Genomic DNA, 15,026 nt, shown 5'->3' with positions numbered 1-15,026 from the left:
TCTGGGGTCTGGAGGACGATGGCCCTCTTCTCATAGCTCCACTAGACAGTGCCTCAGTGGGGACTCTGTGTGGGGGCTCCAACCCCACATTTCCCTTCCACACTGCCCTAGGAGAGGTGCCCCTGCAGCAAACTTCTGTCTGGACTTCCAGGCACTTCCATACATCCTCTGAAAGCTAGGCAGAGGTTCCCAAACCTCAATTCTTGACTTCTGCGCACCCACATGGTGCTCAACACCACATGGAAGCTTCCAAGGCCTGGGGCTTGGACTCTCTGAAGCCATGGCCTGAGCTGTACTTTGGCCCCTTTTAGCCATGGCTGGAGCTGCTGGGACACAGGGCACCAAGTCCCTAGGCTGCACATAGCAGGGGGGTCCTGGACCTGACCCAAGAAAATATTTTTCCCTCCTAGGCCTCTGGGCCTGTGATGGGAGGGGCTGCTGTGAGTTCTTCATGCCCTGAAGACATTTTCCCCATTGTCTTGGTGATTAACATTCAGCTTCTTGTTACTTATGCAAATTTCTGCAGCAGACTTGAATTTCTTCCCGGAAAATGGGTTTTTCTTTTCTATTGTATAATCAGGCTGCAAATTTTCCAAACTTTTATGCTCTGTTTCCTCTTAAACACTTTGCTGCTTAGGAATTTCTTCTGCCAGATACCCCAATCATCTCTCTCAAGTTCAAATTTCCACAGATCTCTAGGGCAGGGGCAAAAATGCCACCAGTCTCTTTGCGTAGCAAGAGTCACCTTTAGTCCAGTTTCCAACAAGTTCCTCATCTCCATCTAAGACCACCTCAGTCTGGACTTTATTGTCCATATCACTATCAGCATTTTGGTCAAAGCCATTCAACAAGTATCTAGGAAGCTCCAACCGTTCCCATATTTTCCTATTTTCTTCTGAGCCCTCCAAGCTGTTCCAGCCTCTGCCTGTTACCCAGTTCTAAAGTTGCTTGCACATTTTCAGGTGTCTTTTCAGCACCACCCCACTCTATCGGTACCAATTTACTAAATTAGTCTGTTCTCACACTGCTATTAAAGACATACCTGAGACTCATAATTTAAAAAGGAAAGACATTTAATGGACTCACAGTTCCACATGGCTTGGGAGGTCTCACAATCACGGCTGAAGGTGAATGGGGAGCAAAGTCACATCTTACATGGTGGCAGGAAAGAGAGCTTGTGCAGGGGAATTGCCCTTTATAAAACCCTCAGATCTTGTGAAACTTATTCACTATCACAAGAACAGCACGGAAAAAAACCCACCCCTGTGATTCAATTATCTCCCACTGGGTCCCTCCCATGACACATGGGGATTTTTACAATTCAAGTGAGGTTTGGGTCTGGGTTGGGACTTAGAACCAAACCATATCAGAGATATATGCAATACAATATGTTGAACAATCCCATTGGTACCAATAAATTTGGAACAGAGATTTCATAAAGTATACACAGGTTTAACTTTTTATAAAAATGATGAGGAGGTGGTAGGAGGGGGCATTTTTTATTGGTAATTTAAGGACATCAAAATAAAATAATTGTCTATGTTAGTCAACCTGTGCTCAGCAGCTAGCCTTATTTTGTAGAGACCTGCTTTGGGGACAAATATAAATATCACACTATAGCTGACTATGTTGACAAGACAATGGACAAATCAATTGTGTCATATTTAAACAACAGAGTACATAATGCAGGGCTCTGAATTTGCAGAAAAGAAAATCATAGGGATTTACTGAATTTTGATAAAAGAAACAACCTTTAAAGTGGAATTTAAGCTTTTAAATATTATAAATCTTGCTGTTAGCAGTAACCTCTGTTGCTGATTGCATAGCTAGCTTCCTTCCTTCCTTCCTTCTTTCCCCTTTCTGCCTCTCTCTATCTGTGCTTTTTCTCTCCCTCCCTCTCTTTTTACTTTCATCATCATCCAGTTTTCATGTGAAGAAACATCCCTACATATACCTTGTGATTTGGAAGGGTGTGACATCTGTCCCCACAACACCCATAGATGGCAACAAGGGGAAGTCCTAGCCCATTACAGAATCACATCACTGCCTCCAGGAATTAGTAAAGAAATCGCCACATGACTCAAGCCAAACAATAATATATATTTCTGGGAATTTTTCTGGTGATTATTTTAAGTGAGAAGCACTTTTCCCACTTGCCTCTGAAAAGAGTGCTCTTCTGAGAACGGAGACTATATAGGAGAAAGGAATCTGAGATATAACATCACCTGACAAACATTCTTTCATCTCTTTAAAGTTCTGAAACTGGTGCTTGTTCTTAATTTGTTGTAAGCTAATTTCTCTTCCTCTTAAGATAGTGTAATTTGTTTCCATGAGTTTTCTCCAAATAAAATATGACTAACTCCACAATATCAAAGGACTCTATTGTGTACTTTGCACAAGATTTTTACCACCTTTTTGTTATGAAATATATAAAGTAGGAAATGTGTCTATATAGTGTAAATATGTTGATGTATTAATACTAATTATATTAATATTAAATATAAATGTGTATATATCAACCAGCCAACTTAAAATATAGAACATTGTCAGTGCATCAAATTTACCCTGCACGGAGTTTCTAGGTTGCAACTCTGTCCATTCTGGCCCCACAGATAACTAAATGTTCTTTCATTATTAACGGCGATCAGTATCTGGTTGTCCTCTAATTCTTGTACACTGCAGTTTCCACTTCTCAGGACCCATGTAGTTAGAGATGGCCATGTGACTAGTTGTATCCAATAAAATGTGAATAGAAGTGAGGTATATTTCTTTTTCAACAAAGGGATTCACTCTCTAGTATTCAATTCTCCAGCCCTATCATCTCCTTCTGTATTTATATATACATATATATAATGTTTTATAAATTATATGTGTATGTGTATATATATATATATATATGTAGGTATATATGCATGTATGTATGTATGCCACAAGTTCTAAATAGATTGGAAAAAGTAATCATCAGATGAACAACAAATGCTCTGGAACTCTGCCTGGAGATGTATCCAGCTATGTTTGATAGAGAAATAAACTTTTGGTATGTTAATCCTGCCACAATTTTTAAATCCTTTGAAACCTCAGCATATCCTAGCCTATATTAATATTTTTACAGCTATATAGAGGTATAATTAGCAATATACTGCATATATTTAAAGTGAATAATTTGATAACTTTTGACATATATATATACACTCATGAAATAATCACCACAGTTAAGATAGTGAACATATCTATCATCTCCACCAATTTCCTCCTGGACTTTTGAAATCCATCCTTATCTTCTCCTCCTCCCTGTGCCCCTGCATCACTTGAAGCTACTACTGATTTGCTTTGTGGCATGATAGATTAATATGCATGATAGATTAATATGCATGTTCTATAATTTTTTATAAATTAATTATTACCATAGGTACTTATTTTAGTTTGGTTTGCTTCATTCAACATATTTGAGTATGTATAGGTAGTTCGCTGCTTTTTAATCTGTATGGATATAACACTTTGTTTATCCATTCACCTGTTGGTGGACATTGGAATTGTTTCCATATTTAGCTATTAAAAGTAAACCTGATAGGAACATCTGTGTACAATGAGATAGTCAGGTTATGTATTATTCTTCTGTTAGCTTTGGTAGTTGTGTCTTTGAAGGAATTTCTTCATTTCAGGAAATTGTCAAATTTATTGAAGGAAAGTTGTTCACAATATTTCATTTCCTTATTATGTTTTTAAAGTATGTGGGATCTATAAGTGATTATTTTCTCTCTCATTCAGGAATTTGATAAGTTGTTTATTTTTCTTATTTTCCTTGAAGATTTTGGCTGAAGTTTTATTAATATGCCAATAAACAGCTTTTGGTTTTATTAATTTTGTCTATTTTTGAGTTTTCTAGTTCATTTATTTCTGCACCCATCTTTATGATTTTTTTTTTCTGTTTAATATGGGGTTAATTTTTTTCTTCTTTCTTTATTCTGACTTTTTAAAGTGAAAGCGTAAGTCATTAATTTAAGACCTTTTTAAAAAATATGCACATGTAGAGCTATACATTTCTTTTTAAGCATTGTTTTAGCTGCATTCTACTAATGCCATGTGATGTTTTTATTTTCGTTAAGTGCTTTCAAAATATCACTTTTAATTTTTTCTTTGAACCATAGGTCATTTAAATGTGTGTTATTTATGGTTTTAAGGAGATTTTTCTAGATATATTTTTGATACTGATTTTAATTTAATTCTATTGTGGTCAGACAGCATATTTTAGGTGATTTTAATCCTTTTAAATTAATTCAGACATCTTTATGGTAAGTGTATCATATATGTTTATATATATTTAGGGTGCACTTAAAAATGTATTCTGTTTTTAGTGAGTAGAGTGTTGTACAAATGTCAATTAGGTTGTTAGTTGATAGTGTTGCCGAAGTCTCATAAATTCTTATTAGTTTTATAACTACTGGATCTTACAATCACTGGCACTGGGTGTTTAAGTATATAACCATGATTGTGGATTTGTTTATTGCATGTTTTATTTTTATCAGTGCTTTGCTTCAACAATTTTGAAGCTCTGATATTAGGCACATAAACATTCAGGATTTTTGTCTTCTCTTTATGAATTACTCCTTTGTCATAAACTGGCCCTCTTTGTTCTTGTTAATATTATTTCTTCTGAAATTTGTTTTTTCTCTGATAGCAATATAACCAATTCAGTCTTGTTCAGAGTAGTGTTAGCATGATACATACTTTATAATCTTTTTACTTTTAAGTTATCTGTGCTTTTACATTTAAAGTGGGCTTCAACCGGGTAGCATAAAGTTGGGTCATGCTATTTATTATCCAATTTGCCAATATTTACCTTTTAATTGGAGCACTCTGATAATTTTCATTTAATGCAATTGAAGATGTTTGTGTTTCCATTGACTGTCTTGTTTGTTTTCTGTTTGTCTAAACTGTTCTTATTGCCTTTTTATTTTTCTCCCTCAGTTTGTTTTGAGTATTCTTCATAATTCCATTTTAACTCCTTTATTGGGATGTTAACTATGCATCTTTATTTTGTTTCTTTAGTGGATGCAATGATTCCATTTATATCAAGCCACTTGAATTGTCCTGCAATCATTGATGCTCTTTTCATTTTTAAAGCCTTTGGTATAATTTTATTTTGTATAGTTTCTATTGCTGTGTCTTAATGTTCATTAATATTTTCTTCTGCAGTGTCTAGATAGACTTTAATCCCATTCAGTGTATTTTTCATCTCTAGAAGTTTATTTTTGTGCTCTTTATGTATTTTTCTATGGTCATGCTTTTCTCTACCTTCTTGAGCTTATGGTTGATGTTATGGTTATAACAACTGTGGTTCCATACCCTTGGCTACTAATTCTATCACATGTATCATTTGTAATTTTGTTTCTATTGCTTGATTTTTCATCACATTATGGATTGTATTTTCCTGCACCTTTGTATGGCTCATAGGTTTTGTATTGTATACCAACCATTGTGACTTTTAACTTGTTGCATTTCAGAGTATTTCATGTTTTTTAAATACACTTATGCATTGTTCTATGATGCAATTTAGTGACCTGGAAGCAGTTTATCCTTTCAAATTTTGCTCCATCTTTGTTAGGGGAATAAAGCAGCTAATAACTTTTCTCTACTACTGAGAAAATATCCTTTTTAGTATTCTACCTAAAATCTCGTGTATTTCAAGATTTTTTTTTCGCTTCGTTGCTGAGAAACACAAACTATTCCTGGCCTTGTGTGAACTTCAGTGATTTTTCTGCTTGCTTCTTTCCAGTGTTGGGGAGTTTCTTCCCATTCGTGAACTGATCTGTCTGCAGCTGAGGACTCCAGTGGAATCCTCTGAAATTCTCTGGAGCTCTTTCTCTATGCAGTTATTTTCTTTCTGTGCAACTCTCTCTTCTCTGGGACTCTCATCCACAAATTCTTGCCATCTTAGCCTCTCTGATTCTTAGATCTTTCTCCTGAATTTCCGATAATTGTAGGGTTCCCCATCTGTTTTCCCTTCCTGAACTGCAGCCTGGTTGCTTACTCTCTAGAGGCAGTAAACCAGGCCAATCATAGGGCTCGCTTAATTTGCTTTCTGTTTCTCAGAGATCACTGTCATGCTCTGAGAAAGTTGTCCAATTTCTGAAAACTTTTGGTGCATATATTTTGCTTATTTCTTTAGATGTTAAGGTAGAATTATTATTTGGTTCCTATTACTCCATCATGGCTATATATGGTATACCCTACTTTTTGCATTATTATTTCTCTGCTTTTTAGTTTTCCCACATATCTAGATATTCTTAAATAATGTATCATTTTGTGAACTTTATATAAATCAAATCATATTTCACATTCTGTAGTTTGCTTGTTTTCCCCAATGTTGTGTATTCGATATTCATCCAAGTTGATGGATGTAATTCCATTTTTTTGAATATGCACAATTGATTTATCCATTCTTCTATTAATGGACATACAGTTTTTTTTGTTTTGTTTTGTTTTTAGAGACAGGATCTCACTGTCACCCAGGCTGGAGTGCAGTGGCATGATCATAGCTCAGTGAAAACTCAAACTCTTGGGCTCAGGGTAATCCTCCTGCCTTGGCATCCCAAAGTGCTGTGATTACAGGCATGAGCCACCACATCCAGCTGACATAGGGTTTTTACCAGTTTTTAGCTGTAACAAATATTGCTATGAACAAATTTGTTCATATTGCACAAATAGTGCATTTGTGCAATATTTTATCCAGAGCAATGCTTCATACATTTTAATATGAATACAATTTACCTGGGTATCTTGTTACAATGCATACTCTAAGGGAAATCTTGGGTAGGGCCTGATATTCTGCATTTCTAGTATCTTTCATTGCTTCTGGTCCTTTGACCACTCTGAGTAGAAAATAGTAGGATTGCCAAAATATGTCTCATAAGCCAAATCCTGCCTGCTGCCTGAGTACAGCCCATAAGCCAAGAATCATTTTAATATATTTTAAATGACTGAAAAAAGAAGACTATTTTGTGATACATGAAAACTACATAAAAGTTACATTTCAGTGTCTATAAAATTTTATTGGAATGACACCATGCTCATTTGTTTATGTATGCTTTATGGCTGCTTTCATGCTACAATGGTAGAGTCGTGTAGTTATGATAGAGACTCCATGGCTTCCAAAGGCTAAAATATTTACTACCTGACCCTTTAGAAAAACAAAAATGTCAACTCGTAGAGCACATTGATGAAACTACCAGTACTTGTTTTGGCATTTGCACATGTTCAGCTTTCTTATGTTTTGCCAAAATGTTTCAGAAGTGGTTGTACCAATTTATACTTTTAAGTAGCTGTGGGTAAAACTACCTATTGCTCTTCATATTGTCCAACACATTTTTAATTGACTTTCAAAGGGCATAACATCGCATTTTTTGTGATTTTAATTTTTGTTTCCCTGATAACTCATGATATTTTTTAATCGTTGTGGGTCACAGGTATTCTCTCTTCTATAAAAGTTCTGTTTATATGTTTTGCCTGTATTTCTTTTGAGATTTTTTTCATCCTTTGAGATTCTTTATATTCATTATAGTGATTTTCTGTGAGTCATACATATTGCAAAGATTACCACCCAGGCTGTGATGTTCTTTTACTTAATAAAATGTCTTAATTGTATTGAGCTGCATTTACTAATCTTTTCCTTTAGAGAATGCTTTTCATGTCTTAAAAGGTTTCCTTTAATCTGATCTATTAAATGTATTCAACTATAATATATTGCCTTTAAAGAGTCTTATAGTTTCACTTTTGGAAATTAAATGTTTAACACAGATAAATTACTTTTGAACATGGTTGTATTCTTCCATACGAGTCACCGAATATTCCACCATCCATATTTCTTCAAATATATGCAATGCCCACGCTAGCATAAATCAACTTTCCATATAAGCATGTGTCTGTTTATGAGCTCTTTACTTGCCTCCATGGTACCAAATCCACGTATCTGTTATGTAAGCTCTGAAGTAGTTTTAATTTATGATATATCCTCACACATTTTTGGTGAGGGTGAATAGTCTCTTGGCTATTCTTGGACCTTTTAATTCTACATACATTTTAGAGGCAGCTTGTCAATTTCAATGAAAAATCCTGTGATAATTATGCTGAAGTAAAATTAAGTATAAAGAACAATTGATGGGTAAGTAACATCTTTCTGCTATTAAGATTTTTTAATTATTTTTATTTTATTATTATTATACTTTAAGTTTTAGGGTACATGTGCACAATGTGCAGGTTAGTTACATATGTATACATGTGCCATGCTGGTGTGCTGCACCCATTAACTCGTCATTTAGCATTAGGTATATCTCCTAAATTATTATAACATATGCCACTATTTATTTAGGTCTTTTAAAATGTCATTTCTTGTAAAAATTAATTCACTATGGGATTGCTCATCTTTTGTTAGAAGCATTTCTAGGATCTTTATGTTTTGTTGCTATTGTAAATAGTACATTTCACTTCAATTTATCACATTTCAAATTTTTAGCTGAATAGTTGAAAGACTAAAACAATAGCCACCTCTATATCATCCACATAGATTCAAACATCATTCATATTTTGCTCACATTTGCTCTAGAGAAAATGGGAAATGAATATAAAAATGTAATTTTAATATGGACTCATATATATGCATGTGTGTACACACACACACAGACACACACACTAACACACACATTTTGTGCTATCTCATTTGAAAATAAGCTCCAGACTTAATGACACCTGACCATAGAAAACTCAGCCTCTAAGAAAAAGGACACTCTTACAAACAACCCCTAGACTATTATCACAGCTAGGAAATATAAGATTAATTCCCAAACATCATCTAACATATTTTCTAAAATGTCATTAAAATCAAACAGAAAGCAATCAAAGTGTATGATTGATTATTATCCTCTTTTAGTTTCTTTAAATCCAGAATGGTCTCCCAGTATTTTTCCCCCTCTTGGAAGTGACGTTGGAACATCTAAAACATTTCTTTTAAAATGCCCCATATTCTTGATTATCTGACTAGTGAATTATAATTTCATTTAACATGTTTTTCTATTCACTATATTGCCTGAAAACTGAAAGTGAGGTCCAAAGGCTTTATTAGACTCAGATTAAATATTTTTTGGCAAGGACTTGTCCTAGGTGCAGTTACGTGTATCATATTTCATCACATCATGAGGAATGTAGAGTCAGGTTGTCCCCACTCTTAGTAAAGCTAAAGTTGGTCACTTCATTAAGGTGTTGTTTCCAAATCTCCCCATATGTAATTAGCAATTATTTGGAGGGGTGATTTAATTTAGCTCTAGACAAATATGCTCTTCCCCAACAACATTTAAGCACATGGATTTAGCATTCTTTGATGATCTTTCCATGGGGGCTTTAAAATAATGATGTTCCTAATTATATCATTCCTTCTACATTTTCAAGTCATCACTTTTCTGTAAAGAAAAGCTTTCAGCTTCCCTTTTCCATTTTATTGTATATATTTACATTACATTAGACTTCCGATGTTATGTACCCAGTGCTTTGTAATTCATTTCATTACAATAAATTAATGTCATTTTTTAGAAGCCCAGATTATTCCCAACTTTACCTGTCTGAACCCTTCAAATTTGGACCCTGTGTCTTATTGATATGACCCCATTAGCTTTTCTAGTGCCTTCTTGCTTATTGGCAAAATCAGATGTCCCAGAACCTTATACTTTTCCTTTCCCAGATTTAAAATGAAGATTTTTCCCAAGAGGCTGCTTTAGCTCTTGCTACTGCAGGGTCTTTTCCTCTAGGTCATTTCAATGGATAAACTGGAAATTATTCATATATATTTCAAATGTCCATGTCCATTTGGATAGTTTTCTTTCAAATTTAACACTACAGGGGTTTCCTTAAGATATTGTATTTTATATTTATATCTCCTTTTCTCCTAAAGTAAAAATCTTCGTTTCCAATATATTTACTTATATGTTTTGTATTATATTATATAAAATTGTTTCAAAATTGCTATTTTGAAATTTACTGCTTTTTTAAAATTTACTGCTTATTTTTATTTACTGCTAACATAAACATTCCTTGCAGTTCTTGCAGTTAGAGTACTGTGCTAAAAATTACAGGAAATAATTATTTTCTCTGAGTGGTTGTGTTATCAATTTGATATAGACTCAATGTTGTTTATTTTCTATTCAACTTTTTATTTATTTTTGTGTTTCAACATGAGTACTAGTTACATGGTTTAAAAATCTGAAGAACACAGGTACACTCAGAGATATCAAACTCCCATTTTATTACCTGAAACCTCTGATAACATTTCCATTAAGTCTTTTTTTTTTTTTTTTTTTTTTTTTTTTTTTTTTTTTTTTTTTTTTGAGACGGAGTCTTGCTCAGTCCCCCAGGCTGGAGCACAGTGGCAAAATCTCATCATTGCAACCTCCGCCTCCCAGGTTCAAGCAAGTGGCTGGGATTACAGGCGCGCACCACCACGCCCAGCTAATTTTTGTATTTTTAGTAGAGACGGGTTTTCACCATGTTGGCCAGGCTGGTCTCGAACTCCTGGCCTCTAGTGATCTGCCCGCCTTGACCTCCCAAAGTGCTGGGATTACAGGTGTGAGTCACCATGCCCAGTCACACTTTTATTAAGTCTTGATTTATCCTTTCTGTATTACTTTCTGCAAAAATAAACGCATAGGTTATTATTCTCCTGTTTCTTAAACAAAAAAAACCATACATACTGCTCTTCACCTAGGCCAACCCCCGCCCTTAATCCCGTGAATTGAGATCCATGTCATTTAGTTCTAGTACTACATAGTATTTCATTGCGGAAGTGTAACATAGTTTATCCAACTAATCTTCTCTATTTGGATCTTCAAGTTCTTCTCAATATCTTTCTATTATAAAAAAGTCACAATAAATAATATAGTGTATATATTGCTTACACATTAGTAGATGTGTATCTTCACAACAAGTTTCTTAAACTAGGATTTGGGGTTCGAATGAATGATTTATGTTATTACCAAATTACCCTCCCAAGAGATTCTACAATTTTGTTTTCTCATCAGTATTGTATATATCCTCTTAATTTGGCCAGTATGCTTTGGAACTTTTGACAGTTTACAAATTGTATCTCAGCGTAGTTTTAACTTGCATTTCTCTTGTTAAGAGTAATACTTCATATTTTTTTCATATACATAAGGGCCAACTATTATATATGGAGAACTATATATTTATGTTTTTATTTCTAATTTTCTATTTTGTTTGGGATGTTTTTTGTCTCAAGTTTTAGGAGATCCTAAAAATTAACCTTTTGTCCAACATGTAGGTTGCAAATATTTTCTCTTTGTTTGTTATTTGCTGTTTACTTTATTCATGTTGTTTTGTCCTGTGTTTTTATTTTTATTTTTATCTTTATGTGGTTGAATTTTCCAAGCTTTTATTTGATTGATTTTGGATTTTAATTTATGATTCAAAAGGCTTTTGGCAAATTTGTGGTTATAAAGTAATTGACCCGTTTTATTCCAGCATTTGTAAGGTTTATTTAAAAAACTTAGATCTCTCAATTATTTGAAGTTTATTCTGAAGTATAGTTAAAGGTATAGATACAATTTTGTCATTTGCTAAATGGCTATCCAGTTTTCACATCTTTTTAAATTAAAACATCAAAAACTTCCCTCTGAACTTTCTATTTTACTCCATGGCTCTGTCTGTCCATTATGTACCAATATCAAATTGTATTTATGAAAAAACTATATTTTCATATGCAATAAGATTAGTGTCCGTGATCCCATCTCTATATAATTTAGCATATTTATTTTTCCATGTAACATTTAAGATTAACTTGTCTAGTTTAATAAAAAATTATTAATTTTATTCAGATCATATTAAATGTATGTACCCGTTTTGGAAAGATAGATGTTTTTATGACGTTGAACCATCTTCCCAGGAGAAGCTTGTTCAAATGCATTCTATTGTCTTTTAGGGAAAAAGTAAATCTTTCCCTTATACAGATTTTTAAAATATATTTGGTTTTGATAATTGTATATTTTTAACATTTGCTGTATCTTTCTTGTAACTATTGTAAGGAGGCATTTATTCCATTGTAAATTCTAATTATTAATCATATATATTAAAATTATATTTTGCATGCTGGGATTTTATATTCCACTAACTGAATAACCTTGTTGTTTATATTATATTGATGATTATTGTGTTGTTAGTTTTAGTATTGCTTCCCCTCCTTATTTTGAATATTTTATCTTATCATCTGCAAGTAGAGAGTTTTATCACTTAATTCCAATTATTATTATTTTTTCTTTTTTCTAATTACATTGTCATTTATACCCAGTGCATTAATACGTAGGTGTGGGCATCCATGTCTTCTTTCTGCCTTTTGCATGAATGCCTCTATTGTTTCACCCTTAAGTAAGATGCTAGCTAGCTTTATGCTGAGGCGTGTCTGGCTATCTATCTGTCTATCTAATCTATCTATCCATCATCTATCATCTATCATTGTATCTAATCTATGTACTCTATCATCTATTGATTATCTTTCTAGTTATATAGTTATCTAGTTTATAGTTAAGGAAGTTCCCATTGATTTCTAGTTCATTACGTTATTTTATCAGGAACATTTGTTGAATTTTTTCAGTCCTTCTCAGCATCCAATCACATTTTAATACCTTCGTAGAAATTTTAACTAAAACATTTGTAAACAGAATCCAAGCTTCCCACAAAAAATAAACCATGAACAAATTGGTTTATCTTAAAAAACGCAAAATAAACCATGAAGAAGTAGACTTAATTTAAAAAATGCAAATAGCTTAGAAAAGCTATTAAAATAATTCACTATTTCTAAGATTTAAGAATAAAAATGAGATTGGTTTACAGTTTAATTTTTTTGCACAATATTTATCAAATTTAGATATCCATGCTATACTTCCTTCATTAAAAAACCTTAAAATTAAAAAGAAAATTCCATATAATCCAGCAATTTCATTTCTAATTGTTCATCCAAAAGAATAGAAATCAGGATCTTCCAGAAATATCTGCACCTTCTTGCTCATTGCAGCATGGATGCGCAAGAACCAAGATATGGATACTATTTAAGCGTCCATTGATGGATGAATGGATAAAGAAAATGTTATATATATACACACACATATATATATGCATTATATATACACACACACGCACACACACACATATATATATACTCATATATATATATATATAGAGAGAGAGGGAGAGAGAGAATGGAATATCATTCAGTTCTAAAAAATAAGGGAAATCTTACCATATGTAACATCATGGATGTACCTGAACCACATTATGTTAAATGATGTAAGCCAGTCACAGAAGGTAAATACTCTATGATTTCAGTTATATGAAGCATTTAAACACATATGAAGCACAGAAACAGAGAATAGAATGGTTGTTGTTGAGGCTGAGAGTAAGGGAAAATGAGCCGTTGCTATACAACATGTATAAAATTTCAGTTATGCAAGACAATTAAATCTAGATATCTGCCATACAACATTATGCCTATAGTTAACAATACTGTATTGTACCCATAAAAGTTTGTTAAGATGGTAGACTTCATGGTATGTGCTCTTACAATAAGAAAAAGTAAAAATTAAAAACAAATTTTAAAAATTTCAAAATTGTCTTTCTTTTTCTACACTCTGCAAGAGTAATGTTAGCAGCATCTGGTTTTGGGGGGTGTAGTAGGATTTCTAATAAAACAATTTGAACCTGCTCTTTTTTAAGAAGGAAGTTCATTATAAATTCTTATTTCTTCCAGTGGTCTGGTATTTTTTTTCCTATGGGGATACATTTTGGTAAATTATATTGCCTAATAAACCATCCATTTCACAGATGTTTTCAAAATTACTTGCAAAGCTTTGCAAATGACTTCCTCTGTTTCAATGGTTATTTCAGACTTATTGTGAATTGTATTTTTTTCTTAACTTGTTTTGCTGAGGATATTATTTCTTTGATTTTTCACAGAAAAAAGACTTTTGTTTATATTTGTTTGTATTATTTTTGTTTTCTAATTCATTAATTTCTGCTGTTGTCCCTATTATTTCCTTCCTTCGTTCTCTTTTAGTTTATTTTGGTATTCACTTTTAACTTTTTGAGCTGGATACTTAATTCTTGTATTTCATCTTTTTCATTTATGTTGATATGAGTATGTTAGGGTATGACTATTTTATCAATGCTTTAATTATCTCATTGAATCTAAAATGTAGTATTGCTTTTTAAAATTTCCAGTTGGAATGATTTAAAAATAATGATTTCCAACATATTGAATTTTGAACCATGAACATTGTTTATATTATTTGTATATATTGAGCTTTTCTGGTGACCCAATTAATCTCATTAATGTCTCATATGCACTTGAAAAGAATGTGCATTCCCAATTACTAGAGTGCAAAGTTTAATTTACACTCCATTAGACTTTAATAATTAATGTTTGTCTTCTATATCTTTACTGATTTTATATCCACTTGACTTAACATGAATTGATATAAACTGACAGTAGTAATAGTAATGAGTTAGTGAATAACTCATTACTGTACATCTGTTATTCCTAACATCTCATGAAATTTCTGCTTTATGCAAATATGCTATTTAATGCATAGATATTTGTAGCTATTATGCCTATATTGTGAATTTGACTAAAGAATTATGTTTTCTTTCTTTTTTGTATTTTTTTGCCTGAATTCTCCTTATTTAATATCAAGATTGCAATCACTAGTTTTTTATTGTTTGTAGTCTCCAGACATACTTTTTCTTATCACTTTATATTAGACTTTTTGAATTACTTTCTGAAAGTTATATCCCTTGGCCGGGCACAGTGTCTTACTCCTGTCATCCCAGCACTTTGGGAGGCTGAGGCGGGTGGATCACGAGGTCAGGGATCAAGACCATCCTAGCTAACATGGTGAAACCCCGTCTCTACTAAAAAATACAAAAAATTAGCCAGGTGTGGTGACACATGCCTGTAGTCCCAGCTACTCGGGAGG

At 33.0% G+C, this 15,026-nt stretch overlaps 1 long non-coding RNA gene across 1 annotated transcript in view; it reads right to left on the bottom strand.

Moving 5' to 3' along the window:
• LOC107971026 (uncharacterized) overlaps positions 1–1,208 on the bottom strand; it is a 49,446-nt gene extending 48,238 nt beyond the window's left edge. Inside the window, exon 1 of the long non-coding RNA XR_008541910.2 lies at positions 1,087–1,208. This is a non-coding gene — a long non-coding RNA (uncharacterized LOC107971026). The remainder of the gene's footprint in view (positions 1–1,086) is intronic.
• Positions 1,209–15,026: the final 13,818 nt, after the last annotated feature.

This window comes from Pan troglodytes, chromosome X (assembly GCF_028858775.2).
Source record: "Pan troglodytes isolate AG18354 chromosome X, NHGRI_mPanTro3-v2.0_pri, whole genome shotgun sequence".
Lineage (NCBI taxonomy): Eukaryota > Metazoa > Chordata > Mammalia > Primates > Hominidae > Pan > Pan troglodytes.
The sequence above is the reverse complement of the archived record's forward strand: the minus strand, read 5'-3'. Positions and strand labels throughout refer to the sequence as shown.